Genomic DNA, 27,113 nt, shown 5'->3' with positions numbered 1-27,113 from the left:
TGCTTAAAGCAGATCACAGGATCATAAAAGGACTGGAAATATTTCCCAGAAAACTAATAACATTTATTAAAACCTCTGAGCAGTGATTTTGAAAAACCCCAAAATGTGACATACAGCCAATAAAAAAACACCAATTATCTTTAAAATCCTGCTGGAACAAGAAAGCTCCTGCCCTCTTCCTGAAATCCTGTAATGTTAGGTGAGCCAGACCAAGAATGCCCTTGAGAGGCAGTTCCCTGGCTGAGGTGCCTCAGCTGAGAAAACTCCTGCTCTTCCATGTTCTTACAGACTTCGTCAGCTGATGTAATCTGAAGCAGATCTCTTTGAGGTATGCTGGGACAAGGCCATAGATAACATTGTAGGAAACTGGTAACCTGCATCTTGAATTGGGTCTGGGAACTTACATGCAGCCATGTTACATATTATGTTTACATTATATGCTATCTTTGCCTTTCTCTTGTCATTTGGCATGCTACAGCCAGGGCCGTCTTAAGCATATCTGGCACCGTGGTGCAAAGATCCCTCCGGTGCCCCCCCCAGGCAACTCCAAAACAAGGGAGGGGTGTGTGGAAAATGTCCTCTGCCCCCCCCCCACCGCCCTGAGAAGGCAGCCCAGGAAGGCTGTGCACCACCTTTCGCCAGGAAACAGGAAGAGGACAATGACTGGGAGCAGGGCCGTCTTTAGCAGATGCACACAGCTTCCATCCTAAGCCTCTGTGGGGATTGCTCTCCTCCTGCAGAGGCTTGGGAATAGAGGTTGCTGCACAGCCATATAGTTGGCAGGGTGCAGCTGGCGGGCATGCAGGGAAAGGGGAGGCTGCCAGCAAAGCCACACAGCATCCCAATCACTAGGGCGCCCCTGAGAGGCTGGCGCCCTGGCACAATGAACCACTAACACCAATGGGAAAGACGGCTCTGTGTACAGCATTGTGCACTAACTGCATTTTTAAAGACATTTTCAAGGGTAGCCTCAAGAAGGATGCATTGCAATAGCCAATCTAATGGATTCCATAAATATGCATGATAGATACTAGGTCTTTGAAGAAGGAATGGCTAGTTATTCAGCTATAACTGGATCTGCGAGTTGTCTATTTCATTTTATTTCATCTTCTTCTTCAAAAAAAGGGGTGGGGAATCCAGTTAAGAGAAATTGAAATCCAGTTCAGATTTCACATTATCTGAGGTCTCATGTTATCCACAATGATAATCACATCCATATTGCCCAGATACAAATTCAGTGTGTTTGATCTATCTTCTCTCTAATTACCATATGACATAATCTAGAACCCAATCAGCTGCTCCTGAGTTTGAAGGAAAAGAAAAACAGAATTGGATGCTAGCTAAAAAAATGCTAATAACCGCAGTCATTAAGAGATTATCATTTCCAATTGTTCAACTCCCATCAACTCCAGAAAGCATGGCCAATGTGTTATGTGGGCTAGGTCTGATGGGAATTAGATTCAAAAACATCTGGAGGGCACTAGTTTGGGGAAAACAGACATGAATATTAAATGGGATTGAGCCTGCAGTAATTTGCAGGCATATTCACAAGCTGTTGAATACACAGCAGCATCGTGGGGACCCTCAGATTATGGAAGGTCCAAAATAACCTAAGACAGAACCCACACCCCAGCCACACTTCTTAAGTTGTAATGATCAACAATGTTGAAAGCTTCTGAAGCTTCTGAAAGATCTAGAAAGACTATTGCACCACCTGTACATTTCTAGATGTAGATTATCTGCCATTAACTTTCAAAAGTAGTTCTGAAGACACTTTGAGCTAATCCACTATCTTTGATTTGTACAGTTCCATTACTGTATTTCTGCCGTTTTGAATGTTTCTACAGGCAGGAAATGCACATTTGAAAGACCAAAAAATATTATTACTGTCTCTTGCACAATTCCTGACTCTTGAAAAACCTTGCTTGGAAAGCAGACACTGGAGAGACAGATCTCCAGGCAAGATGAGGAGGAATGAAATCTCCTGAAATGTAAACTATGCAAAATTACTTTTGAATTCCAGACTTTGCTGGGATCTAAACATATTTTTCATCTTTTAGCCTGGGAAAAGTTTCTTCCTGCTACTATCTTATTGTGGACTCCTCTTGATTCCTTAAGATTAAAAATGACGCATGCATCCCTGTACACAGCACCACCATTAATCCAAACCCTTTTGGAACATCTACAGAGGCAAGAAGCTCAGTCTTCCTCACCAGTGTTCTATGGTGAAAGGAAGCTACCCCTTAGCACTTTCCATCAACAAACCATGTGATCAATGAGTTTCACCATGGGCTCTTTATGTTGCCCTGATCTGGATGGATAGGGTAGAGTACCACTTCATCTTCCTGCCCCAACAAAGAACAGGAGAAAGAGGGATTAGGCAGGATCTGCTAACAGCTGCTTGTTCCTTCATTAGTATGGCATGGTTCACACTTCCAGAACCACAAGAACCAGTTGCCATGGCAGGCTACATCTGTATCAGTGAGAAGTGATGCATGTTGCTCATTAACTATTATGTGGTTTGTGGCATTTGCCAAGTTATATATGTACATGGTTTCCGTGAAAAATGTTAACCAGACGCAGACCTGCTTTGCTTTTGAACAGAGCTGGGAAAGCTTATGGCCCTCCAGATGTTGTTGAACTACAGCTCCCATTACTCCCTGACCATTGGCTGTGCTGACAGGGGCTGATGGGAGTTGAAGTCCAGGAACATCTGGAGGTCCACAGGTTCCCCACCCTGATTTAGAAAGATTGCATGCTCTGGAAGCAATACATGGGACAATGCTGTATCTGACAAATGTCATCCCTTTTAACAGAGTACTTTTGTCAACTCTCAGAATGCTTCCGCTTTACATTCCAGCTGCTTTTTGAAAACAGTTCCATGGCACTTTTTTTTGGTTCCATCTTGCAATACATTCAATTGCAATGCTAGGAGCTCCCTGCTCCCACCTTGTCAATCTGCTACATTTCAGGCCTGCAGCGATGTTTACGATTAAAGATCAAGGCTCTCATAATCAAAGGAAACCAATCTTCCCAAAATTACATGATCACAGCGCAACATGTATGAATAAGACTTGAGTAGGGGACCACCCAGCTCTTACATTTGTTTGCAAACCATAATGAAACCAGAAGCCAAGGGCATGAGCACAGATCATGAGCACTCAAAACATTTGGAGAAAATTTGAAGAGTTGTATTTGCATCAGCTGGAATGTTATTAAAATTCATCAGAAGATTCAGACATGGAGAGACAAAAGGAGCGTCAGTGATGGGTAATAATGACATTTTCAGACATCATCTACTTTAAACATCAAGTAGCCTCCATGACTAACAAGGTTCATAGGGCCATATTTCAAATGTGCTTGTAGCTTCTTATTTCTTCATTTAGCCTTGGCAATTGCTCTTTCAAAATCTGTGGTGAATTTACTTTCTCTTTGGTCTGAAAGTAGTCAACAGCCATATCTGTAGAGTCCAATAAACTCTTTTCTGCTTCACGCAATAATTTCCACCCATGTCTAATGATGAGCAAACTCAGTAGTAGCTGTGCCCACTAGGACTGGTAGGGATTCAATTTTTTGTTGAGCAGATTGTTCCATCAGTGCAAGGATTTCTCCTTGTGCAGTGGAATAATCTCCAGCTCCTCTCCCCATGCACTCCTTTAATTTATTCTGGGGGTTCCACCAACGATCCAGAGCAGATTTGGAGATGGCATGGATAGCATGCATAAGGGGCGAGGGAGGAAGTCTTGTGCTAGCAGTAATCTTTGCATTGGCTTCTGTTAGTGCAATGATTTAGTGGAATATGGCCCAGTGAGTTGACCTGATCATGTATTTAAACAGTGGCAAAGAAATATAGTAAAAGAGAAGAAACACAGGGCGGTTGGATGTCTCATTTTTATGGGTTTCTTGGCAACCCATAGACATCCAGTAGGCCACTATGGGAACAAAATGATGGACTAGATAGTACAGTATGACCCATCAGGACCCTTCTTTGGTTCTGGGAGTGAAGATTGTAGTAATATAGTTACTGACTTACACTTGTATGCATGAAGGAGTTAACCTGATCCCAGAGCTCAGGTTGCAAGTGAGTGTGGCTTAGCAGGCTGTCTGCAGCCTCTGCTTTCCTTCTTTTCAGTCTTTTCTTTTTGTGCTTCCTTGAACAAGCAAGGAGCCATGCAGCCAATGGCTCACAGCTACAAGAAAAACCAAGTGAACTGAATCTCTCCAAAAGAGAACTGAATCTCTCCAAAAGAGAGATTTTAAAGTCTGTATCTTTGGTAACCCAAAGATTGCACGATCCTTTTTGTAAGAAAACCAATTACTTTTAAGTTGCTTGGAACCCTTTTTTCATCTCTGTTTTACTGGGACCAAATGGAGACTTGCTTGCTGTTATTTTCTGGAAACTCTGTGAGTAAAATATTCACTTATTTGCAAGCTAAGTGCCTGTGATTTATTCTAGCCTAAGTATTTTTTACGAGGAACATTTGTTTAACGATGGATGAGGACAGATGTAAATCTAGCCAAGTATTAATGTGCTTAACTTTGCTATGAGAAAGTAAGAATCTCTCCTTCCAAACCTCTCTCTCCAACAAAGGTAGCCTTTCTGCACTGTGCTATATTGGTGGGTATACTTGTGGTCTCATGGGCCTGTTTCACCTGTCACATCCATGTCATACATTTGGCTTGCACATGGCTTCCCCCAAAGAATCCTGGGAACTGTAACTTATCCCTCACCATGCTACAATTCCAATCACCCTTAACAAACCTACACTCCCAGTATTCTTTGAGGGGAGCCATGCACTTTAAATGTATGGTTTGAATGTGACTGCAGTTGCAAATGGAAGATAAAGAACCACAGCCAAAAGGGGCTGATTAGAAGAGCTTAATTTCGTTTATTTTTCAAAAACGTTTTCTTTATTATGGGCAGATGCTGTTTCAGAGGATGACTGCTAATGGTGGCCAGATTGTTTGCACAGGACTAACTCCCTAGAAGTTCTTGTTTGTTTTATCTCAGCTATAGGCTGCAGGTCGAAAATATCCAATCAATGGCCTCCTTGCAATAGCCTGGGAGGCAAAATATGAAAGTCTATGTGAGGGGAGAAGAGCAAATAACAGCCTTTTCCACGTCACCCACCATAAAGTTTCTTTTGTCTCTTTTGTGGGGGTTGCTCGGTGATCCAAGGCTTAGTGCTAGCAGTGCTGTACTGTAATATTAACTTACCCAAATCTGTAATAAATTTGCTTTGCTGCCTCATAGTAATCAGGGCCCCCTCCCCTCCTTGCTATGGCACTACAACTTTATGAGCGCTGAAGAACCATAAAGCCTTTTTACTGGCAGCTTTTACAATTGCAAATCAGAGTATGCAACTGGATAAACATTGGACAAAGCACCAATTTGCCATGTGCCCTCACCCCATGCACAGCATGTGGACAGCAGTTGTAGTGACAGATTTATGGGGCCTCATAATTAGCCGCAGTCCCTAGCTGTGGAACACTCACTCCTTTACCCCAATTCATGTGTGCATTAGAATAACTTTTTCATTTCAGTCTATTCCCCTGCCATATCTTCTAAGACAATAGAAGGAGAGAAAGCCTATTGGTCACACTGGATAGAAGCAGGCTGGTGGAATGCCCAGGAATGAGACTGCATGGTGCCTAGCAAAAGGAGACCGGTTTTGTGGCATTTGTCCTTGAGATGTGTTTGGGTGACAGAAACAAACTGAGAGGAAGTTACAAGTTGAGAAGCCCCTTAATTTTTCATAAGAAGCATAGAAAAGGTTCATCCAAAGACTTAAATCAGAAAATGTGGACCTAACACAAATGTTTGAATATGGATCAGGTGGCAGCCGTTTCATGAGCATAGCATTTATCTCCAAAGCTCATCCAAGGATAAAGTCTGGAAGGCTTGCGATGGCACAACTTTCCAGAATTCAAATTCCATGCAGACCCTACTGGTTCACGCTAGCATTAAAAAAAATGTGAGGCAACATAGCCACAAACTAGAGGCCAAAAAAGAAGTTTGCAACTGTAATGGAAATAGCCAACTCTGTTGCAGGCTCTAGCAGGGGCCCAACTTCTCTGCCAAAGATTCATATGACACCCCCCCTCACTTTTTGTGTGTGAGATCTGCTTTGCGTGAGTTTTGTGTTCCCTGCCATGAATTCACTAATCTGCAGCTTGGCTCAGTTCCATGAAAAATCTGCTTTGTATGGGTTCTGAGTTGTCTGCCACGAAGCCACTGATTGTCATTTGAATTAGAAACTGACAGCCTCAATGGATAAATGGTTGGCCTGATATCACGCGCAAATGTATCCCTTGCTAGGAGGGGATTTGTGAACACATGGAACAGCTTAAAAACTTAGAGAAATTGTATTTTCACATCCTTTTATCATTGGACTCTGTCTGACCACAAAATTCTGTCCCTTGATCCTAGACTTCATCCCTGAGGTCTCACCCAGGTACCAGAATCTTAAAGGCTGGCAACGTTATTGTAGACCCAAAAATAAATCACATTTATGTTGTATTTCAGAATCACCTAGTCTCAGTCGTTTACAACATTGTTACTTGAAGTGCTTTTCTATCTTGGCTTTTTGTTTTATGAGAGCTGTGTGAAAAATTACCATTTGTGACTCTATACTAGGCTCTTTCAAATGGTTTCTTTGGCTTTGTAAGGGTTTGGGACTCAAGATAAATATTTATGCATTTCGAAACCACTGCCAGATGTGTGGAGTCTCTTATCTTTGCCACTGCATCATGTCCCATGCGGGTTAGAGCTTATGTGCTCCAAAATTCATTGGACACCTCTCCCCTTGCCCCCGCTACCCATTCATTAGGATTTGGTAGTGATGTGCAAATGTTTGGAGTGGGGTCAATTCCAGTGGGGCTAATGAAGTGTCGAGTAGTGCAGGGGGGCGGGGGAGAACACACGACTGTCCTCTTTCAGCACCAAGCCATGCCCCAGAATCTACAGAGAACACGCCTGCCTTTTGTGTAAATGTGCCTTGGACTGAGACCTCAGCCAGATGAGCAATAAATAAACTTGGTTAACACAGATCGTCCACAAAGGCTTGTATATAAAGCTGCGCACATGTATCCCTGGAATTAAAAAAAGAAAGGGGGGAAAAACTGTGTTGGCTTTCAAAGCATCTCAGTGTGGACTGTTTTCCTCTTTCTCTTTTTCTTTCTTTTTTCCCTGTTTGGATTTTGAGGAGCTCCCAACCCTTCCCAGAGTGTGTTTTCAGAGAGCCGGGCATGAGCTCCATGTATACTTTTGAAGTAAGCTCTTAAAAAATATAGGTGGCTAATGTCTTCAGTATGTACGAAATATACCATATGTTGTGAAACAAAAGGGGCTCTGTGCTATTAAAGTTTCAGCTCCACGCTCCCCTTCCCTCCCTCCCTCCCCCTTCCCACCCCCACCCCCTTTCACCCTTCCTTCCTCTGTTCCTGCTCAGGCAACTAGGAGGGGAGGGAGAGAGAGAGGAGAAACCCAGTTGCTTTGAGATGCAGGCTGAGGTGGATGGAGAAGACAGGATCTGCTGGCTGGCATGGTAGCCGGGGGGGAGAGCATCATTTTACTGCTGCAGGTAAGGGGGCCTAGCGGAGGCCGGAGGGCAGACTTTACTCAAGGCTGTAGGCTGGAAATGGATGGGGGGTGATGAAGCCAAACAGTGATCAGAAGTTTGGTATATTTCACAAATGGTCAAGAGACCGAGAACTTGGTATGCTCTCCTCAGTATTAATGGAAGAGTTGAGGAGATTCCCTCTCCACAACAGGCTTGGCTTTGCCATCTGTGTGAGGCACAGTCTTTTTCTTGCCACTCCAGTTTGATTTGTGCATTTCTCTCAGCAAGGCAGCTTCCTTTAGATCATGAGTGCTTTCCTAGGATCAGGAAGCCTGTCCCTACTGCTTAAAGACACTGACCTGTCTGCCCTTTGGTATCTGAGAGCCAAAGGGCCGATATGGACCTCCAGAAATGGACACGTATATCATCCCTTTCCTGTTCTTATTTAACAATGAGCCTTTCATTAGGCAAGCGTGGTGGAATAAAGCACAGGAGCATCACGTGGTTTGGGGGAAACCAATCAGCACCATTCGCTGGGTTCCGTTACCTGATGGAATGGAAGTGTGTGTGTGTGTTTCATCCTTAGTGAGCTGCAGGCATGAATTCAGCTTCACACAACTATGCACAAAATCTCCTTTGCTCATGCTAAATTAAAAAAGAAGCTTTGAGGGGCCAGCATGTTCATTTGGGCCCTCAGACTTTGCAAATTGTAATGACTTATTGACTATTTTTGTGTTGTTCTGAAAGTCATCCAGTCAGTGGAATTCTATGCATCTTTATTTTATTCAATGGGGTTTACAGGTAAGAGCGTAGGATTGCAGCCTGAACTTTACATTCAACTTGGGGTTGTCCACACTTGCTTTCTACGCATGGGTCTGCATGGTTTTCTATTTGCGTTGCCGTTTTCCCTGGGAAAACCCACTATTTAGCACTGAATTGGAGCAAACGTCAATCCATGGAAAACTCAATGGATGTTTGCTCCGATCAGTGCTGTTTTTCTAGAAAAAGAGGTGCCGGAACTCACCATGAATGTCTCCCTTGTTCTCTTATAATGGCAATGGTGCCCACCTGAGAGGTGCCGGAACCGAGATCCAATGAGTCCCGACTGAAAAAAAGCCCTGGCTCTGATTTTGTGGTAAATATCAGGTTTTCCCAGTGGGAAGTAGCAGGACAAGTAGATATCTGGATGAGCTCCTTCTCTTTAAAACGCACACATACAGACACAGACACAGATACAGACATGGGGTACTTTAGCAGTAAAGGTCCTCAAATTTCTGTGTGGGCCTGGAAAGCATGACTTTCTTCCCTTTGCCTTTTGGATGGCTGAAGGTGCTGACATCTGCCATCGTGATGAAAGGCCTTCCTGATCACCCTTAAATCAACAGAATGTCCTTTGACTTGTCTGTCCTGTCAACATGCTGGGGATGCTGTTAGTGGTGAAGAGCTGCACAGAAGAGGAGAGGAGGGTAAAGGGAGTAAGCAAAAAAAGTCAGGAAGGAAATAACAGTGGGGAAAAAGAAAGATTATAAATACAATGCCACCTGATTGGCACATTCTGAATATTCTGCTGTCCCTTGGTTCTGCCTTCTCTTGCCATTACTGCATAACAATGCATTTGATATTGGTGATTCTAAAGCAAGGATTTCCAAACTGTGGTCCTTGGAGCACCAGTGGTGCGAAAGCTTCATTCAGATTGTCTGTGACATGCCTGCATTAAATACTCAACTGGATTTTTAATTGTATTTTTGTTGTTTCTTTTGTTTCTTGTATTCTATTCTATTACAACTTGGATCTATGGACTGCAAATTATAATACAATGGCATTATACAATGCAATATAAGAAATCAAAGAAGCAATTAAAATGCAATTTAGAATCATGCAGCCTCTATTATAGTGCATTATAACAAGCAGAAGAAGCATTAAACAGTCCACCAAGACCCTCCACAATTTTCAGGGGGGAAAGGTTTGGGAACCAGTGATCTAAAGGAAGACAACAGTTTCTAAAGGGAAGTCCAACCACAAATTCATCACAATTTGTTCTCAAAGGTGTAGACCAATCCAAAGTTTGAATGAAAAGTGGTATATTTAAAATAACAGGGTTAAGAGCGACATGGGCTGGAATGGAATGGAGACAGGACTGGGTGAATCTTTAAATGGAAGTTTCTCTCAGTTCTTCATTTTTCTAATCTTAAATTCAAGTTGTCACATTTCCATATCAGATTGTGATTTAAAAAAAATAAATACACCATGAAAATTCACCAGCATTTTAATGTGCATTGCTCTTGATATGCATGTTTTTGCAAGTGCTTTTTCTCACCAGGATGCATTTTTTGCAAGAAATTTCCTCTATTTGCACAGTTTCTCCATATTAATTAATTCATTCATATATATATTTTTTATTTTGCCCACATTTTATGGTCTGGGGACTGCATCATAAAATTGCAACAAGTGTGGATCTCAAAGGATGGCTGTGGTTAGGTCTGCCCATTTTTAGGGTGAAGTGGGAGTTTGATAGATTTGCATTAAAATGTGAACTGGACCAAATTTCTCCCCCCATCCCTAGTGAGCTTTGGAGACAGACACCCTCAGATTCAGACTATATGGTTTCTACTACTAGAATGGTAAGGAAGCCAAAGGGACCTTATAGTCCTCTTATTCTGCATGCCTGTGTTCAACTTCCTCTCTCCTTTCCCCACTTTTGCCTCAAAGGCTGTAAATTCTTTGCGCAATCTAATTTTCTCTTACAGCTGTGTAATTCCAGCTCCCCAGCCATGACTGTCTCCCGCCCACTCCAAGCAATTCTCTCCATAAATGCATTATATTTATTTTGATACTTGTATATCCTGCCCCTGTCTTAATATAAATCCAATTATTTATTTAGCACAGCTGCACCCCACCATACCCTCCAACATTTCTCCTATGAAAATAGGGACGTCTCATTCCATCTTACTGGGTTGCCCTAGTCATTCTGGGCAACTTTCAACTTATATAGAAACATAATAAAACACTAAACATAGAAAAACATTCCCTATACAGGATTGCCATCAAACAGCTCAGGGGTTGGAGAACTCCATAGCCTCCAACATTTCTCCAATGAAAATAGGGACATCCTAAGGAAAAGTGGGATATTCTGGAATCAAATCAGAAACTGGGATTCTCTAAATCAGGGACGTCCCTGGAAAATAGGGACACTGGAAGGTCTGCCCCATTTTCCTCAAAGGAGAGCAGGGGGCAGCCTACATAGGACTATCACTTTCTGTTCAAAGCAGATTTTTATCCTACCCCTTCTCTGTGGGACTCAAGGTGGTGTAGATGAAACCCTCCCCTCTTCATTCTTACTTCTAAAGTAGGTTCCCTCAACCCTGCAATTTAGGTTAGGCTGACAAAGGTTAACTGGCTCAAGGTCGCCTTGACCCTATGCATGTCATGTATAGGGTCATCATCTTGGAACAAGAATTTGAACCCGCACCCCCCTGACATAGGTCTAGCACTCTTTCCACTACAATGGCTGTTCAATCCTTCCAACAACCTTCAGAGGTTTGTTAGGCCAAGAGAGAGCGATTTGCCCAAGGTTGCCCAGGGAAGTAAGCAAAGATGTTACCAACTACAGTGGTACCTCGGGTTAAGTACTTAATTCGTTCCGGAGGTCCGTTCTTAACCTGAAACTGTTCTTAACCTGAAGCACCACTTTAGCTAATAGGGCCTCCTGCTGCTGCCGCGCCGCCGGAGCACGATTTCTGTTCTCATCCTGAAGCAAAGTTCTTAACCCGAGGTACTATTTCTGGGTTAGCAGAGTCTGTAACCTGAAGCGTATGTAACCTGAAGCGTATGTAACCCGAGGTACCACTGTATTTGAAAGCAAGTGTCTCCAGCCCAAATTCATCCCACTATAGTGGCTCCCAGTGCCATCAGCTAGCTGGACAATGGTAGTGAGTGCTACATGGGGATGCCCTGGATGAATTTCAGAAGTTTGTGTTGAATGCAGCAGGCAGTTTCCTAATGGAGCCACTCAGGTAACACATTGCAGCTATGCCCTTAAGAGTCTGTGCTGGACCCCTGTTGTCTTTTGGCCACAAGACAAGCTCTGCTCTCAAACCGTAGACCCCCTTACTATTCCTGCATTTCTAAGAAGTGGCCCTTCTCCTTGTCCTGGCCTGAGTCTCTCCAGGTTGCTTAGTTAGTGACAGAGCAATTATGCCTATATACAGAAGCCTGTGCTGCTCTGTGGCTCTGAAGAAGTTGAGGATGGGTAGTGGAAAGGAAGAAAAGGAAGTAAAACACAAAGTGTAGGCATGTAAATCATGACAGAAGCTATTTGTGCTGCTTTGCATGTGCCCTTGCCGTGTGCATTTCCAATTCACATCGAGTGTTTGTGGGGAAATGGATCCAAACATTTGAATTCATTGAATGTTATCAGCTGCACAGAGATACACAGGAAAAGAGAGAGTGAGACGCAAGCCTGCACATCTGTTCACCCGTAGGAGGAAATGTGACTCTGGCCACATTTTTGCACCATACATTTAAAGCACTATGATACCACTTGAAACAGTCAGAGCTACGATTCTGAGAGTGGCTTAACAATCAAGCCCTTTTCACTGGGAAGGGGGAATAGGAGTCTCCTAACAATTCTCAGAGGGACGTGGGTGGCGCTGTGGGTTAAACCACAGAACCTAGGACTTGCTGATCAGAAGGTTGGCGGTTCGAATCCCCGCGACAGGGTGAGCTCCTGTTGCTCGGTCCCAGCGCCTGTCCACCTAGCAGTTCGAAAGCATGTCAAAGTGCAAGTAGATAAATAGGTAGCGCTCCGGCGGGAAGGTAAACGGCGTTTCCGTGCGCTGCTCTGGTTCGCCAGAAGCGGCTTAGTCATGCTGGCCACATGAGTTGTATGCCGGCTCCCTCAGCCAATAAAGCGAGATGAGCACCGCAACCCCAGAGTCGGCCACGACTGGACCTAATGGTCAGGGGCCCCTTTACCTTTAAAAACTCTCAGAACCTTAACAAGTTGCAACTCCCAGGATTCTTTAGGGGAAGCCATGATTATTTAAAGCGGTATTACACTGCTTTAGATGTATGGTATGAATATGACTTAGCCCTCTCTATGGGCCCACCCCCCATGCATTGGCTAGAACACGTGTGCGGTGACTACACATGTAGACCATGGTGCACAGAGGTTGGAATGAGGTTTTATTTCCCCTATTCCTGCTAATTTTTATCTAAGCAGGTTGTTTTTGTGTTTTTTTTAAAGCGTATTTTAAACATTTATATCCCAGCTTTCCATCACACATTCTTCAAGGCAGTTTACAGTTCAACATACAATTAAATAATTAAAAGGTCTATTTTAAAATGACTCAAAGCACACGCTGAGTTATCATTAGTCACAGCAATAAAGTACAGTACATCATATTACTCTGCAAAAGGCTGAACAAAATGGAACCGTTTTCACTTGGTGCCCAAAGGATAAAAGACTGAATGCTGAATATGTTGGGGAGGATGTTGTACAGTTCAGGTGTCATCACCACCTCTGAAGACACCCAGAGCAGGGTCTTGAATGATAGATTTGTTCATGTGGGAGAAGGTAGTTTTCCAGAAACTCTGGTTCTAGGCCATGTGGAGCTTTGTAGCACAAAGAATCTCCATGGGGCAGATCTACATATTTAAAGAGCATCCAACATACATTTAAAGCACAAAGAATTCTGGGAAGTGTTTTGGGAAGTCTAGCTCTGTGAGAGGCAAACGACAGTTCCTGGAATTCTTGGAGGGAAGTCATGTGCTTTAAATGTACATTGGATGTACCTTAAAGGTATGGTGTGGATCTACTGATCGTAGAACAAACAGTACCTCCAGCTTCTCTGGATTGACTTTCATTTTGCTAACCCCAATCCAGTCCATTATAACTCCAGGCATCTGTCCAGGACATCCACTGCTACATCTGGATTAGATGAAAAGCCGAAATAGAGTTCTAGTGACACTTGAGCCCAAATCCCTGTATCCAGCAATTTCATATGGATATTAAACAATATGTGGTGGTGTGGGAATAAACTTTGAAGCACTTTGAAACAGAATTGTGAAGAACCAATAAAGCAAAAACAAAACAAAATGAAACGAAAAGACAAGTCCACCAGCACCTGCCTTCCAGATAGGAGCAGAACCATCAAACTGTGCTGTCCCTAATTCTCAAACCAGACAAATGCCATGGTGGTTAGCATAAAGAACTGCTGAAAGGTCCAGAAGAACCCTTGTGTTGCATTCCCCCAGCTCCTGGTGTACATTGCCCACCAAAGCAACTAAGGCTAATTCAGTCCAAAAACCTACCCAGCAGCCAGACCAACATGGGTAGGGATTATCCATGTTGATTCAGGAATGTCTGGAGTTGGCCATACATTGGTTGCTCTGTAGTCTGCACATATTCTGACCAATGCATAAGAAGGGTGGTCACATGACAGGGGCAGAGCCTCCTGCCACAGCCTCCTTCTTCCACTCACACAGTGAACACCTGTGTGCAATCCTATCCACTAGACCACCTTCCCAAACCTGGTGTCCTCTGGATGTTGCTGGACTACAACTCCCATCATCCCTGACCCCTGACCATGCTGGCTGAAACTGATGGGAGTTGTATTCCAAGAACGTCTTCTAGAGCATTTCCAGACTCTGGATTGACAAAGTAGAATCAGATTTTCCTGTTCTCCCCCCCCCCCCCCCCGGTGAAGGACATGTTCAGGCATTTCCCAAGCTTTCTTTTTGAAGGCATAAATATCTCATATCAGTCATCACCAATGGCACAACCCTTACATCTATTTGTCGGGGAACACAATGTGTAATTACTTTAAAGCCAGGGCGCTTGCTTTGAAATGCAATAGCACTGGACGAGAGCTTTCTTTCAAGATTGATGTGCTTTATGAGAAATCTGGATCACCGCCCCAGATGTTGCTCAGTCATGCTACCCTGTGGCAACGCAAAGGCTGCATCATACTAATTTCCCACCCAGTGCTGCAAGGGATATGACTAGCACTATGGCTTTTCCTTATATTCTGTGGCCAGACAGGATCTCATTGTTTTGAGTCTGTCTGTTACACTTGCAAAAATAGCAGGTACTGTGAGAAAGAAGGAAATGAACTGAGGGGTCTCTACCTCTGTGCACATATAATATTGGCATGCAGTTCTGAATTGGGCTGATGATTTGTATGGAGATGATGCAACACTTTTTATTTTCTAGACTTGCTGACGGCGACTAGCCATAAGAGGAGAGGTGATTCTAATGCTTATGATCCTGTTCTAGCGACTTTGTGATAATACAATGGCTTGATTTTATGTATAAAATATGTATCCAGTCCAAACAGTCTATACCACCACCACCAATTTGCCAAGTCTGTCTGGTCTTGGTGAGGCTGATCTCACAGCCAACTGGGAAGGTGAAGAAGCAGATGTGGCAAATCTAGGTTAGGAGGAGAGAGCAGCTGCAAGCAGACATGTTGAGTGCACCCCAAGCAGTTGGGCAGATCAGGAAAGAACCAAGCAAGCAAATCTGGGGAGCAAGGGGTCTTTCACAGTGCTGGTTCAGGTCACTGAGTGTGGCACATTCTCAAAGAAATGCCCTTATATAGTCATTGGCAGGACTCTCTTTCCTTTTTTTAAAAAAATGCTTTTTATTGGTTTTCATTTAATACAAACAAACAAAATACAGTAAAATTCAACAATCATTTACCCACATTCTTTCCCCACACTCTGCTGTGTATTGACTTCCTTCCCTCCCTCCAACAGGTTTTCTTATGTCAGTTACTTTTCCACAGTTTCTTATTGTATTCAATCCTATCTACATCGTAAGATTTATTTCAGTCCTGGTTTAGTCTTCAAATTTCTACAGTTATTATTTATGTACTCCATAAATTTACTCCAATCTTTTTGGAATTTTGTTTCCTCCTGATTTCGGATTCTACAGGTCAGTTTTGCTAGTTCTGCATATTCAACCATCTTCGTCTGCCACTCCTCTATTGTTGGTAATTCTGGTACTTTCCATTTTGGGGCTAACAAAGTTCTGGCAGCAGTCGTAGCATACATAAATAACCTTTGATCTGCTTTTTCTATTTCCTCTCCCATCAAACCTAGCAAGAAAGCTTCCAGCTTTTTTGGGAAAGTATATTTAAATATCTTTTTCAATTTGTTCCCAAAACTGTTTCATTTTCTCACACGTCCACCACATGTGGTAAAAATCTCCATTTTTATCTTTGCATTTCCAACATGTCTTACTGCTCATCCTGTACATTCTCACCAGTTTAACAGGTGTCAAACACCAGCGATACATCATTTTCATTATATTCTCTCTTAAGGTGGTACACGCTGTAAATTTTATACTCCACAGTTTTACCCAGGCATCATACTCGATGTTATACCCAAAATCCATTGCCCATTTCATCATCACCTCCTTTGTCTGTTCATTTTTTGTGTACCATTCTAGTAAGAAGTTGTACATTTTAGACAATAATTTGGTCAGCAGGACTCTCTTTCCAACCTTCATCCCACCCCCTTACTGAGGATTGGAGATCCATAAAGGGGTTCCTATCTTACCTTAAATCTAGCTTTCCATTGCCGTTCTTCTATCTCTCACTAGGAACATTGTCCACACTGGTGACTGGACTTTGTGGAGTGTGAGACTTTGGGGGTCCCTTAGTGGTATTTAGCTCAGAGGCTGCAACCTCTATGTCAGAGTCTTTGGTCTGAGGGTCCCAGGCTTCAGGGGCCCACTGTTGCTGGACTGAGGCTTGGTTTGAGGGGCAACTTGGTTTGTTTGTGCAACTAGGCCTCCCAGCTCTGAATGCACCTATGTATTGCCTCCCATATGGCCACCTATTTCAATGAAGAATGTAAAGAGCATCATTTAGTGGGCGTTTACATCAAGTGTACTAAGCACCAATAGAGCAATGTCCCTCCTTCCCCTTCCAAAGGCAGATCCAGGGTTATGGGGATGAGAGCAATGGGCCAGATTTAGCAAGTTGGTCCTGCTTGCAGAAGCCCATACAAAGACTTATACAATGGGGCTTTTCCTCCTCCCATGCCTCCCCAAATTGGCTTTGGGGGGATGTCTGGAGAACCTCCAAAAGAGCACATGGCGGGGGAGGAGAGGGGAGATTGTTCCATCAGAGAAGCAGATGGATTGAGTTCCTCACATAAGGTTTTCAAAGTTCCATCCATCAAAGATCCAGGGACTTGATACAGAAAGCAGGAGGAGAGCTATCACTCCATCAGTTCCATGGTGGTCCTTGTTGCTGATGCTTGGGTCACTCCCTGACAACTTCTGGTTTGGGACGGGGCAGCATTCCTCACTTCCTTCTCCTGTTTAGTTTGGGAAGAGTTGGGTTTGGATAAATAGTCCCTGCTCCCCATCTCTTCCTCACCCCCTCCCAACAAAATTGTCATAGTCTCAGTGATGCATGGGAACTCTCCACCCACACTTACTTGCTAGCCTATTCATTTCTGAAGCTGTTGCTGTTGAGAACAGGCCAAGGAAGAACTGGGCTCAGGCCAGCTTCTCCACTCTGGGAGTCTGTGCGTGATGAATGGATGTGGGTGGGTGAAGCCTGAGTGGGAGTGGGGAAAGGTCTTGATGTCTCATTCCCTCCTCCACCTAGAGTTTGTCTTGATGTTCCAGACTTTCAAATACATCCAGCGGTTTTTTATGGGAAGGTACAAGAAGGTCAAGGATGGTCAAAAAGGAGTGGGAGGGGAGGAGAAAGGCAGCAACGCAGGCTGTGCGAGAGGGCAGGAGTCTCTAGTTCACTACAAAAGCACCTGGAGCAAGGCAGTAAGAGACTGTAAAAGGCACAGAAAACTGAGGTTTTGTTTTAAAACCATCTCCTCTCTTCTACTCTTTCTTTGTCCAAGTTTTAAAAGCAACACTGAGTGCTTCCTCAGATCACATTACTGGATAAGCATACAGGCTTAATGAAATCCAGTGCATCTTGGGGCTAATGCAACACAAGCCAGACATCATCTCCATCCCATTAGTTTTCTTTTATGGGGCACCCTTTGCCCCATCCCACACTGTCTCCACCCGGAAAGCCTCAACTCCTCTGCTGCTTGGCAAGAACCACACAGAAGCAAAGGAAAGCAGGAGCAGTAAACAAATCACAAACAGAATTTTTATTTTAAAAAAGGCTAGATTTTGGACAGGCATCTGGAATATGGTATCCTTTTATAAAAGGTAATAAGTAAATGGCTGGAATGTTTTTTAAAACAAACAAACAAAAAACAAGCATCAACACAGTTCTGCACAATGTAGAACATCCCTGTTGGAGGTCCAGGAAGCACAGCAAGATTTTGCCTCATATTTGTGGAGGGTGGGTAGATGAATTATTGGACAGCTTTTCTTCAGAATATTGTTTTCGGATAAATTTTGGCTTGCTCAGTGTCGAATGAAATGCTATTGCAAATTCGTACTGGTGGATGAACGAAGAAATAGGTTAAGACAGGAGGACTGAAAAGAAGAGTTTAGCCCCTTGCTTCCTTTAAGAACATTAAAGGAATATTGATTGGTACAAAAACTAGATCCACAGCTGCACCCAAAATTGATGAATATGGAAACTGGGGAGGCAATTTCACAGAAAAGTCTCCATAGGAGAGACTAAATTCTTCAACAACTCAAGAATACTGTACTTCATTTTTTTTCAAAAATTTGTCAGAATATTTTATATATATATAAATTTTGGTTCAGTCCTACTGTATTAGTAACCAGCATGTTTATATTTTAGTATAGGGATTTTGGCTCGCAGAATGGGATTGATAGGGGGAGTTAAAGTCCAACAACATCTGCAGGGCCACAAGTTCCTCATCCCTCTTCTAGTGGCTCCATCCATTATTTGTTCCCCAGTACAATGTTGTTGGAAGTTCTCCCCATAAGAAAAGAGTGCAAGAGAGATATTGCAAAGAAGCTCAGAGGGACCTTTTATGCCAGTTCACTGACTGAGCAATATTAGACTGCAACAGATGGCAAGCAAAATACGTAGGGCTGCCCTGTCAGCTCTGGCTATGCATCAGATCTTATCCAGAGCTATACCTGGAATGGCATCTTGGGTATCAACGATTGCATCACTAGGCTTAGGTAGCATTTCACTCTCCTGACCTCTGAATTGACCAGCTGCTCTTCTGAAGTGACTTCTAGCACTCTATGAGGCTGTCAAACGCCCTCTGCTATATTTTATTTTGCCACCCGTCCCCAATTGATGCGAAAGTCTAATGTTCTGAGGAGAACATTTGATGAAATGATTCCCTCAGTTTTGTCATTCACAAATAACATGGAGAAATGGGAAGACTGTTTTTTTCATCCCTCTCCTGTACCAGTTCCCTGATGAAAATCTTGCCTGCTCACCAAACTTAAATGTATTGCTTATTAATACATGTTTTTCTTTTCCTAATGGGACTAAGAGCAACTGGAGAGGGCATTTTCACTTGGAAAAAGGGTTAATCCCTGCCACCAGCACTTCAGTCCTATTATGAGTCCCACCCATCCCTGTACAGCTACCATTTGCCAAAATTTAGAAAACCCATTCATGGATCTCTGTTTTCTGGTCTGGTTGGGTCCCAAGAACTTCTTTTCCCCCAAGGCTGCCTTATTCCATTTCATGCAGCCTCTTATATGTATTTTTGATTTGAAGTTCAAAAAGGGATCCATTTCAGCTACCTGGTCACTTTATGCACATCTCTGAGCTTTTTTTTCATGGCATGGTAAAGTATTTCCAATGACATCTCCAATGCAAGATGTCAGAAGTGGTCCCTGGAGCATTCAGCTGACTCCCATCTCATATTCCAGAAGTTTCCCCTGAGAAAGATCCTGTTGGTACCCACAGTCTCACAGGATAGGCTTCTAGGACCCACCATGAACATTTCAGATTTGTTAGGGGCCAAACTGGTGCTGTTGTTGGTCAGACCACTCCTTGACCTTGTGATCCTTGATGCCTCAACTGTTTCTGGGAATCTGCAAGACTCCCATGACTCATTGACAGGTCTTGGCCAACCAGCTGAGAGTGACCCGAGGGTTGGGATTGCAATTTCCAACAAAGAGGTTCTGGTTGAGAGAGGGAATCACTTTCACTGTCGTCACAATGAAAACTGGTGAACTACATGGTTAACACAGTTAGAAATTACAGTTTCAGCAAATATCCAGACCATAGATGGACTATGATAGTAATATCCACAGTAAGTGGGATCGGAAGAAGGCACATACACCCACTATTTGGGATCTCTGCTGTAAAAGGGACCACAGAAACTTAAAAACAGAGGCAACATACCATTCCTGTTGCTAGAGGTCCCTTACTGAGCTGCTGCTAGCACTGATTATGTAATGTTTATTTACAGCTCTATTGAGTAGGGAACAAATGTTAAGGATTATCATATTGTGTGGTCATTTTCATTAACCTTAAAGCAGGGCTTGGTACAGCAGCCTGCACTAAAAATATCAGAACTCTGTATTAAGATGATCCAGATTCTTTGTGGGTATGTTTGTACACACACACACACACACACACACACACACACACTCCAGAGTCTGTGCCAAGAAAGGCTGAACATTGTACACACATCACACAAATATACTAGCTTTGATATATTTGCACCCTATGTGTATGATGGTGATGGCAGTCTTGAGGAAGGACAAGAAGCTACACAGAGCAGTGAAACCTCACCCTCGACTACTCCACCCCTTCACAAACATCCTTCCTCCCAGAGCTTCCGATATTTCCTCAGACATTGCTCACACGCTTTTACCTACCTTTGCGGCCAATAATAGAAACTTGCTTTTGAAACCAAACGCTGCATGAGCTTGCGCAGCATGAATAATACTCGGTTGCCGAAACACTGAGTTTGCCTAAGGCATATTATGGGATTATCCTGCCCATTTGGGGGTTGCAATATTTATGGTTGAATTGGGCTGCTGAAGCACTCACCTTCCCCACCAGATGGGGATAGCTGAATAAGAAGCTTTTTCACAGCCCTTTTTCTCCTCAGTTTGACAGTGCTGAAGAGAGCCGTGCCTGCCAAAACATATTTGTGTAGGAGGTGGAAAGTTAACTTTAGTATTCCTTTTGGAAGGGGGCGTATTCATCCCTTTCATCAAATAAAATGCAAAATGAGTATGCAATAACCTATATCATGGGGAGAGCTTGATACAGGGTTTTTTTCTACTGTTCTCTGAAAGGAAATTACTGCATTACTGTTGAATTATCAAAAAGCTGGCAGTTCCTGGTTTCAGAGGTCATGCTGCATGATATTGGAAGCATACAGAATCTTACAGGGTACGTTCTATACTTCTGAGTCCAGGAGACTAGAAAGTGCAGAGTGCAAAATGTACACATTAGGTCTCGGAGATATATTGATATATTGCCCAGGTCCAATATGAGGAGCAAACTGTGAAGTCGGCTTCACTCAAGAGTTTCTTCCTCCAGTGGGCGCTGCTAGCAGAGGGACTCAGGAGGGGTCGTGGTTTCACCAGTGATATATCACTGAGTGAAACTGCCATCCCACTCTGCCCTCATATAGGTGGGGGCTATGTGAAACTGCTCAGCTGAGGGAGTGTGGTTGCCACTCCCCGCAGTGAGTACCTGTAGTTATAGGACCCCGATGCTCCACTCCCCGCAGTGGCGAGAGCACAGAGGCTGTCTCAGCTGGGGTGTGTGTGTGTGTTTCCTTCCCCCAGCTGAGTGGTGCAAACAAGCTGCATTGTCCCAGCCCAACCCCGTGGGGAGAGGTCAATGCATCTTGTTTTTTTCAACTGCGATGTTTGGTTGGTGATACATTGTGATCTTGAAAAGTTGATATCTCCCAGCCTTAGTACACATGCAGACTTCCAAATCTGGTTCTAGGATATCCAATAGAGATTGCTGCATGTTCACACCCATTGAGATTGTAAGCCACATTTAGATATCTAAACATAGCCTTTAGATGCCTACCTAATACCTACCAGGACTTTCCAGGTGCCTACCAGGGCCTAAGTAAATATGACACAATGCACAAAATTAATGCATTCACTCTTGTGGGATTACCAGTCTCATATAACCAACATGCCTACATCTAAGGAATGCAAGAAGAGGCTAAGACCATAGAGTAAGCTGTCCTGCCAGGCTTAGCTCGTTTTGGGAGGGACTAGAGACAAGCTTTGTTCCCTTCCAGTCTACCAGGGATGCTCTGTGTGTGAAGAGCATGGCTGTAACAAGGCACTCTTGAGTTCATATACCTATAATTTAAGAACTTTCAGGACTGTAACTAAACCAAGTTTTACTGCCTGTGCAACATTTCCAACTGATGTACGGAAAATCACATGAACCTGACCTTTGAAGAGTTTGTAAGTGAACCGTTTTTTAATTGAACAAATGTGTGATCATATTTCTATACTGGGGGAAGAGGGAAACTTAAATTTAATTTAAATCTCTGCTAGGGTTCTCTCACCAAAGAGTTCTTTCCTTGGATCTTGACGTCCAGGAGGTCTCCTTTTATACCTAGTTTTTTCCTTCTCACTAACACTTGTGACATCTTTCCCCCTTGCTAAAATGGGATGTGCAGGTGAAGATATATAGATCAGAGCAGTCTAGTCAGAGGGGAAATCCAACCCTTCCCCTTCACCACTTTTGCCATGGGCCCTAATCCAATTCACTTATTTAAAGCTGCTATTAAAACACATTGACATTCATAATGACTTCAGCCATCACATCCAGAATAAGCCCTCTATTTGTGCTTCTGGAGGACGCTAGTGTTTGTACCAATGGCACTGTATGCCATGCAGCACAGAACAATATATACCTAAGGCTGATGTGGCATAACTACTTTTATTTTGGTCAAAGTTCTGTGTGATGGAAGACACAGAGCAAAGCTCTGACGTACTATACTCCAGTGCATGTGTGAATCAGTCCATAATGATCTTACAGCATGAGGAGGAGATATCAGTTTCAGGCTTTCTTAAACCTTGAGGGTTTAAACAAGCAGGCTGGGTTGAAAGCCCTTCGCAATCAGCCTTGCAAAGGGCTTTCAGATAGCCAGCACAGTGCTTTGAAGTACCAACAATCAGGCCTTCAAAGCACAACATCACCTGGTGTCACTATGATGTCAGGTGATTGACATATGGGCACACCCACCCATCTGCCCATTTGGCCTGCCAGGGGCTGGTGTGATAACTATCTGGCTCACTGACCAGAAAAAGTTCCCTACCCCTGATAGAAGTCTACCCTCTCTGCACTCATATGCAGAAAGCTTGCATCCCAATAAAATCAGCCTTATTCTGCTGTTGATATAACTATTTTGTGGATAGGCCTCTTCGGCTAGACAGTTTTGTTTCAGAGCTCCTTGTTTTGTGTCTGCTGTGCACAGAACAATGCCTTGTGGGCCACTTGTGGAGCAACCATTGAAGTTTGTTTGCATGTCAGGATGGGCAAACATGTCAATTTTGGTTTTTCTCAGTTACTCGTTTTTCCAATCTTAACTTCATTTCTTATGTTAATCAGTTTGGGTGGGGGTTGTTCTTGTTTTAAAAAGCTCTCCTGAAAATACACCAGTATTTCAGTGGAAATTCTCCTAATATACACATTTTTGCTGTATGTAAAATTTTCCCAAATTGTGTGTATTTCCCCCTAATATATAATTTTTTGCAAAGCGTTTTTGTGTTATTTTCAGTAATATATGCATTTATACGCACACTTTACACTAGTACATGCATTTTTGTACACCTTACTTGGTTGGAGAAATTTGTAAAAGCGTGAATTTTGTAAAATTGCAAAATTTCAGTTTGCCTATTGTTACAGAAAGTGCAAACTGAGAAAGTTCTCCTTTAAATGCAAGCTGAATCAAATTTCTTTACCATCCTTGTAAATTGCTCAGTTTAACATGTTGTTGGTTTGTCTGAGATACCCATTTGCTATTCTTTACCTATGGCAAACAAAGAACATCAAAATACAAAGAAATTCACCATGGTAAAAATACCCAGAGCTGAGCAGTTGGTTTTAAAGAAACACAGGACAGAAAGCTCTGAGCAAATAAAGAAAGTGGTATCTAAAAGAAAATAAAGACTCAGAGGAATCTCCCTTGGGAATACGTTGCATGATCAGGTCTCTCCTGTCATTTGCTGCCTCAAAGCAGACAGCAGCAGGCAGGGCTGGAGGCGGTTGACACATGGAACAAGACCTCTGAAGCTGATAAGGCATGAATCAGGCAGGTTAATGGGGAGGAAACTGGCCCTTTAAATTGGTTTTACACTGGGAGGTTCCTTGTTAGAGAAAGACAGATAAGCTCTCCCAACACTGCCGCCTCTTCCTCTTCCTCTTCTTCTTCAGTGGGTGTCCAGCTCACACTTGCAAAAGAACAGCAGACAAATTACTTGTGAGTAAGCACTCTCATCTGCCTGCTCCATTTCAAACTGTGTGTGTGTGTGTGTGTGTGTGTGTGTGTGTTTGTTACTCACTCATCAGTAGATTCTCTTCAGCAAGCCTCTTGAAACAGAGCCATTCCTATCTGAGGAACATGGCAGGAGGGCGGTTTTTTTATGGGGGACTTCCAGCCTACTGCTTGAAACTGATGCCTGCCACTCCTCAAGCCAACAGATGCTGCAGGCTTTAAGTCACAAGCAGATATATATATATATATATATACCTGGCGGACAAAGTTCTGTGAGGTTTATTCAGGTGGGACACAGTAGAATGAGGAGAGCTGTGCCATAGAGGGCAATACAGAGGCTAGCAGTTCCCAAACTTTTTTTGGGCCTCCACCCACTTGGTTCTATAAACTCATCCCCAGTTCCCCCTACTTTACCCCTACCCATAGGTGCTGGCTCCCTGGGGCCCTGGGTGGCCGGACACCCACAAAATTATCCATGTAGGGGGTGGGCATCCACAAATTTCAGTGCCAGGGCCATGCACACCCAGAATCGGGGGGCCAGGCTGGCATTCCTGACCCTATACTATAAAAGCATTATTCAGAACAGATGTTTGGAAGGAATAAAATAAAATTCAAAACAGTTTACAAAGGTATGTTTAGTCAGAAGCCAATTAAAATTATAGTGGTGCCTTGGGTTACATGCGCTTCAGGTTACATACGCTTCAGGTTACAGACTCCGCTAACCCAGAAATAGTACCTCAAGTTAAGAACTTTGCTTCAGGATGAGAACAGAAATCGTGCTCCAGTGGTGCAGCGGCAGCAGGAGGCCCCATTAGCTAAAGTGGTGCTTCAGGTTAAGAACAGTTTCAGGTTAAGAACGGACCTCAGGAACAAATTAAGTACTTAACCTGAGGTACCACTGTATTTGGTTTAATTAATTCAGCAAAATTGATGAACTTGATCGAATGATGCCAGCTTTTATTTACACATTTCATGACCCCCCCCCCATGACTCTTAGCATCTTCCTAGGTAATCCTAGGTATTCCTAGGGGGGGCTTTAGATAATATAACTGGGATCAGTTAGAGTGGGATTTTTTTTTAAAAAGTTCCATTGTTTTGTCTTTGTTTATAGCAGGAGTTTATTGTATCTATCTTTGTTTATAACTGAAAATCAGAGATGGAAGAAAAGGAAGAGATATGCCGCAAGAGCCCCAGCTAGCAAGAGTTTTTACACCTGCCTGTGCCTACCACATCTCTTCTCTTGTACCCGACAGATTCTTTTCTGTCTAGGCCCTCTTTGAATATTAGCCTGGTGATGTGACTCTTGATGAAGAAGCAGAATGAACTCCCAGGTCAGGGAGATTAAGACTGCCATCCCAGAATGTATGGAATTTTTCAGCGAACTTGAGTCATCAAAGAAGCCCCTTTGGGTGTTTTATCATCACTTCTTCTTTAAAAAACAACAACACAAAGCCAAAAATGAATGAAGCACATATCTTTGAGAAGAAGCAAAATTAACCATTTCTTGGACGACAGTTAAGGGGTGTAGTCATCTCAGTACTACAGGGATGACTCAGTAAGAAAAGTCTGTTCTGTTTCTGCCTTAAATTCTATTTATTCATTGACTGAAAATAGGTATGGGGAATCTTTGACCCCCTAGATGTTACTGGACTACAACTCCCATCATCCCTGGCCATTGGCCAAGTTTGATGGGAGTTGTAGTTCAGCAATATCTGGAGGGACAAAGGTTCCCAACACCTGGCTTAGAGCAACTTCACTGCCATCACTTTATAGAGTTCTTTTCCTTCCTTTCCCATATGGTGCCTGTTCTAATCCACCCCACGTAAATTCTAGCATGTGGATGAAAGACCACAAAGTGATTGCAATGTGCACCCAAACACAACAAAGGAATGGGGAAGCTTTAACTAGAACAACATATTATTTACACTGCATTATAGCCACAAAGTCAGTAAAGCAGGTATACATGTGTAAAACAATAATACAAAATTAAAATGAGTTGTATAGATATTGACAGGACGATGTTGTTGTTGCTGTTGTTGTTTAATTTTCTATACTACCCTTCATCCAAATATCACAGGGTGGTTTACAATATAAAAACACAAAAATACATAGGCCTGGGAGAAGAGGAATGCTTTCACCTGATGCTTAGATATATGTAACCACAGTGTTAAGTGTAGATCACATTTTTATTCTCCATGTAATAGAATCTAACTTAAATTTGAGACTAAAATTTAGAGCCAAACATTATTGACTGTCCATTCATAGTGTAGTATTTGTAATTTGACTCTTTTATGCACAATACATCATATTTCAAGTAAATAATAATAATAATAATAATAATAATAATAATAATAATAATATTTCTGCCCCGCCCATCTGGCTGGGCTTCCCCAGCCACTCTGGGCGGCTTCCAACAAAATATTAAAATACACTAATGCATCAAACATTAAAAGCTTCCCTAAACAGGGCTGCCTTCAGATGTCTTCTAAAAGTCTGGTAGTTGTTGTTCTCTTTGACATCTGCTGGGAGGGCGTTCCACAGGGCAGGTGCCACTACTGAGAAGGCCCTCTGCCTGGTTCCCTGTAACTTGGCTTCTTGCAGTGAGGGAACCACCAGAAGGCCCTCGGCGCTGGACTTCAGTGTCCGGGTAGAATGATGGGGGTGGAGACGCTCCTTCAGATATACTGGACCGAGGCCATATGAGAAGAAAGAAGCATTTCTGTAACACTATAGCTCGCTTCTAACCCAGAAATGTATGTGTGTGGCATAAAAGTACTATGTCCACATTTATAATTTACTTAGGAGACCACTGTAAGCAGATGAAAACATTAGCAGAATTTTAATATCACTTGTAATGTAACAGGTATTATGGTTAATATGGATGAATACAAAATATATATTATGAAATAATCTGCAGTTGAAAATGTTCACAATAGGACCCATGGAAGGGATGGGGGGAAGTCATGAGACTCAGAGAAATCTCTGTATATGGATATGCATTTGATATTGTTATAAACTCATTTTTGTAAAATCAAATAAAAATGATTTGTTTTTTAAAGTACCATGTCCAACTACCAGCGAAAAAACATAGGGTGGGATTCCCCTAATTCATGGTGGCATGGCTGGCCATGGAAACACTACAATGCTTTTCCTGGGTTCCCAAACTCCTATGGCCAACTCCGGGCT

At 43.0% G+C, this 27,113-nt stretch overlaps 1 protein-coding gene across 3 annotated transcripts in view; it reads left to right on the top strand.

The window, feature by feature from the left end:
* The first annotated feature begins 7,472 nt into the window (after window positions 1–7,472).
* Window positions 7,473–27,113, top strand: part of SYNPO (synaptopodin) — a 77,376-nt gene continuing 57,735 nt past the window's right edge. For all 3 annotated transcript variants that reach the window (XM_083603981.1, XM_083603980.1, XM_083603979.1), the window contains exon 1: window positions 7,473–7,583. The gene's annotated coding sequence lies outside the window, so the exon portion shown is untranslated. The remainder of the gene's footprint in view (window positions 7,584–27,113) is intronic.

This window comes from Podarcis filfolensis (assembly GCF_964270895.1).
Source record: "Podarcis filfolensis genome assembly, chromosome: 2".
NCBI classification, from domain to species: domain Eukaryota; kingdom Metazoa; phylum Chordata; class Lepidosauria; order Squamata; family Lacertidae; genus Podarcis; species Podarcis filfolensis.
This window is presented reverse-complemented; position numbering and strand designations above follow the sequence as displayed.